This window comes from Ambystoma mexicanum, chromosome 6p (assembly GCF_040938575.1).
Source record: "Ambystoma mexicanum isolate Mex_15411 chromosome 6p, UKY_AmexF1_1, whole genome shotgun sequence".
Lineage (NCBI taxonomy): Eukaryota > Metazoa > Chordata > Amphibia > Caudata > Ambystomatidae > Ambystoma > Ambystoma mexicanum.
Window position 1 is genome coordinate 1357344214 of NC_090935.1, and position 5000 is coordinate 1357349213.

General features: G+C 50.3%; 1 protein-coding gene across 1 annotated transcript in view; it reads left to right on the forward strand.

Annotated features, from left to right (window-relative positions):
* The window catches only part of ZDHHC21 (zinc finger DHHC-type palmitoyltransferase 21), a 325920-nt gene that overhangs the window by 243562 nt on the left and 77358 nt on the right, over positions 1-5000 (forward strand). The gene's annotated exons all lie outside the window — the stretch shown is intronic.

A 5000-nucleotide genomic window follows, 5' to 3' on the forward strand; every position in this document is an offset into this window, starting at 1 on the left:
AACGAGAACACGAGGGATAGAGAGAACACGAGAGAGAGAGAGAGAACGAACATGAGAGAGAGAGAGAGAGAGAACACGAGCGAGAACACAAGGTGTCTCTTCCTCTTTGATGCTGTGCTTTTTTCTGAATCACTATAAACTTTCAAGTGCACCTACTAATGTGCATCATTGATTGGGCATACCAACGCTCCCGAATATGTAATCATAATCTCACATTCCTGGCACCAAAAGCCATAGGCCAAAGTGGATTCTGTCAAAACAATATGAGAGAGAGAACGAGCGAGAGAACGAGAGTGACCACGAGAGACATAGAGAGAGAACACGAGAGAGAGAGATAGAGAGAGAACACGAGAGAGAACATGAGGGAGAGAGAGAACACGAGGGAGAGAGAGAACACGAGGGAGAGAGAGAACACGAGGGAGAGAGAGAACACGAGGGAGAGAGAGAACACGAGGGAGAGAGAACACGAGAGAGAACACGAGAGAGAGAGAGAACATGAGAGAGAGAGAACACGAGAGAGGGAGAGAGCACGAGAGAGGGAGAGAGCACGAGAGAGGGAGAGAGCACGAGAGAGAGAAAGAGAACATGAGAGAGAGATAGAACACGAGAGAGAGAAAGAGAGAGACAGAGAGAGAGAGAGAGAGAGGAACACGAGATAGAGAACACGAGATAGAGAACACAAGAGGGAGAACACGAGAGAGAGAACACGAGAGAGAGAGAACACGAGAGAGAGAGAACACGAGAGAGAGAGAACACGAGAGAGAGAGAACACGAGAGGGAGAACACGAGAGGAAGAACACGAGAGAGAGAGAGAACACGAGAGGGAGAACACGAGAGCGAGAACACGAGAGAGGGAGAACACGAGAGAGAGAGAACACGAAAGGGAGAGAACACGAACACACGAGAGAGAGAGAGCGAACACACGAGAGAGAGAGAGAGCGAACACACGAGAGAGAGAGAGCGAACACACGAGAGAGAGAGAGCGAACACACGAGAGGGAGAGAGAGAGAGAGAGAGAGAACACACGAGAGAGAGAGAACACACGAGAGAGAGAGAGAGAGAACACACGAGAGAGAGAGAACACACGAGAGAGAGAGACACACGAGAGAGAGAGAACACACGAGAGAGAGAGAGAGAGAGAACACACGAGAGGGAGAGAGAACACACGAGAGGGAGAGCGAACACGAGAGGGGAGAGAGAGCCCGAGAGGGGGAGAGAGAACCTGAGAGGGGGAGAGAGAGCCCGAGAGGGAGAGAACACGAGGGAGAACGAGAACACGAGGGAGAGAGAGAACACGAGAGAGAGAGAGAGAGAACATGAGAGAGAGAGAGAGAGAGAGAGAGAACACGAGCGAGAACACAAGGTGTCTCTTCCTCTTTGATGCTGTGCTTTTTTCTGAATCACTATCAACTTTCAAGTGCACCTACTAATGTGCATCATTGATTGGGCATCCCAACGCTCCCGAATATGTAATCATAATCTCACATTCCTGGCACCAAAAGCCATAGGCCAAAGTGGATTCTGTCAAAACAATATGAGAGAGAGAACGAGCGAGAGAAGGAGAGTGAACACGAGAGACATAGAGAGAGAACACGAGAGAGAGAGATAGAGAGAGAACACGAGAGAGAACATGAGGGAGAGAGAGAACACGAGGGAGAGAGAGAAACACGAGGGAGAGAGAGAACACGAGGGAGAGAGAGAACACGAGGGAGAGAGAGAACACGAGGGAGAGAGAACACGAGGGAGAGAGAACACGAGGGAGAGAGAACACGAGGGAGAGAGAACACGAGAGAGAATTCGAGAGAGAGAACACGAGAGAGAGAGAGAACATGAGAGAGAGAGAACACGAGAGAGAGAGAACACGAGAGAGGGAGAGAGCACGAGAGAGAGAAAGAGAACACGAGAGAGAGATAGAACACGAGAGAGAGATAGAACACGAGAGAGAGAAAGAGAGAGACAGAGAGAGAGAAAGAGAACACGAGATAGAGAACACGAGAGAGAACATGAGAGAGAGAGAACACGAGAGAGAGAGAACACGAGAGAGAGAACACGAGAGAGGGAGAGAGCACGAGAGAGAGAAAGAGAACACGAGAGAGAGATAGAACACGAGAGAGAGAAAGAGAGAGACAGAGAGAGAGAAAGAGAACACGAGATAGAGAACACGAGAGGGAGAACACGAGAGAGAACATGAGAGAGAGAGAACACGAGAGAGGGAGAACACGAGAGGGAGAACACGAGAGAGAGAGAACACGAGAGGGAGAACACGAGAGGGAGAACACGAGAGAGGGAGAACACGAGAGAGAGAGAACACGAAAGGGAGAGAACACGAACACACGAGAGAGAGAGAGCGAACACACGAGAGAGAGAGAGCGAACACACGAGAGAGAGCGAACACACGAGAGAGAGAGAGCGAACACACGAGAGAGAGAGAGAACACGAGAGGGAGAGAGAGAACACGAGAGGGAGAGAGAGAACACGAGAGCGAACACGAGAGGGAGAGAGAGAACACGTGAGCGAGAACATGAGAGAGAGAGAGAACATGAGAGAGAGAGAGAACGAGAGAGAGAGAGAACGAGAGGGAGAGAGAGAACGAAAGAGAGAGAGAGAACACAGGTGAGAGAGAACACACGAGAGAGAACACACGAGAGAGAGAACACATGAGAGAGAGAACATGATAGAGAGAGAACACGAGAGAGAGAGAGAGAGAACACGAGAGAGAGAGAGAGAACACGAGAGAGAGAGAACACGAGAGAGAGAGAACACGAGAGAGAGAGAACACGAGAGAGAGAGAACACGAGAGAGAGAGAGAACACGAGAGAGAGAGAGAGAGAACACACGAGAAAGAGAGAGAGAACACACGAGAAAGAGAGAGAGAACACACGAGAGAGAGAGAGAACACACGAGAGAGAGAGAGAGAACACACAAGAGAGGGAGAACACACGAGAGAGAGGGAGAGAACACACAAGAGAGAGAGGGAGAGAGAGCCCGAGAGGGGGAGAGAGAGCCCGAGAGGGGGAGAGAGAGCCCGAGAGGGGGAGAGAGAACCTGAGAGGGGGAGAGAGAGCCCGAGAGGGAGAGAACACGAGGGAGAACGAGAACACGAGGGATAGAGAGAACACGAGAGAGAGAGAGAGAACGAACATGAGAGAGAGAGAGAGAGAGAACACGAGCGAGAACACAAGGTGTCTCTTCCTCTTTGATGCTGTGCTTTTTTCTGAATCACTATAAACTTTCAAGTGCACCTACTAATGTGCATCATTGATTGGGCATACCAACGCTCCCGAATATGTAATCATAATCTCACATTCCTGGCACCAAAAGCCATAGGCCAAAGTGGATTCTGTCAAAACAATATGAGAGAGAGAACGAGCGAGAGAACGAGAGTGACCATGAGAGACATAGAGAGAGAACACGAGAGAGAGAGATAGAGAGAGAACACGAGAGAGAACATGAGGGAGAGAGAGAACACGAGGGAGAGAGAGAACACGAGGGAGAGAGAGAACACGAGGGAGAGAGAGAACACGAGGGAGAGAGAGAACACGAGGGAGAGAGAACACGAGAGAGAACACGAGGGAGAGAGAACACGAGAGAGAGAGAGAACATGAGAGAGAGAGAACACGAGAGAGGGAGAGAGCACGAGAGAGGGAGAGAGCACGAGAGAGAGAAAGAGAACATGAGAGAGAGATAGAACACGAGAGAGAGAAAGAGAGAGACAGAGAGAGAGAGAGAGAACACGAGATAGAGAACACGAGATAGAGAACACAAGAGGGAGAACACGAGAGAGAGAACACGAGAGAGAGAGAACACGAGAGAGAGAGAACACGAGAGAGAGAGAACACGAGAGGGAGAACACGAGAGGAAGAACACGAGAGAGAGAGAACACGAGAGAGAGAGAACACGAGAGGGAGAACACGAGAGCGAGAACACGAGAGAGGGAGAACACGAGAGAGAGAGAACACGAAAGGGAGAGAACACGAACACACGAGAGAGAGAGAGCGAACACACGAGAGAGAGAGAGAGCGAACACACGAGAGAGAGAGAGCGAACACACGAGAGAGAGAGAGCGAACACACGAGAGAGAGCGAACACACGAGAGAGAGAGAGAACACGAGAGGGAGAGAGAGAACACGAGAGGGAGAGAGAGAACACGAGAGCGAACACGAGAGGGAGAGAGAACACGTGAGCGAGAACACGAGAGAGAGAGAGAACATGAGAGAGAGAGAGAACGAGAGAGAGAGAGAGAGAACGAAAGAGAGAGAGAGAACACAGGTGAGAGAGAACACAGGTGAGAGAGAACACACGAGAGAGAACACACGAGAGAGAGAGAACACACGAGAGAGAGAGAACACACGAGAGAGAGAACACACGAGAGAGAGAACACACGAGAGAGAGAACACACGAGAGAGAGAACACACGAGAGAGAGAACATGATAGAGAGAGAGAACACGAGAGAGAGAGAGAACACGAGAGAGAGAGAGAACACGAGAGAGAGAGAGAACACGAGAGAGAGAGACACAGAGAGAGAGAGAGAGAGAGAGAACACACGAGAGAGAGAGAGAACACACGAGAGAGGGAGAACACACGAGAGAGAGGGAGAGAGAACACGAGAGAGAGAGAGAGAACACGAGAGAGAGAGAACACGAGAGAGAGAGAGAGAACACGAGAGAGAGAGAGAACACGAGAGAGAGAGAGAGAACACAAGAGAGAGAGAGAGAGAACACGAGAAAGAGAGAGAGAACACACGAGAGAAAGAGAGAACACACGAGAGAGGAGAGAACACACGAGAGAGAGGGAGAGAGAACACACGAGAGAGAGGGAGAGAGAACACACGAGAGAGAGGGAGAGAGAACACGAGAGAGAGAGAGAACACGAGAGAGAGAGAAGACAGAGAGAGAGAGAACACGAGAGAGAGAGAACACGAGAGAGAGAGAACACGAGAGGAGAACACGAGAGAGAGAGAGAGAACACGAGAGAGAGCGAGAGAGAACACGAGAGAGAGA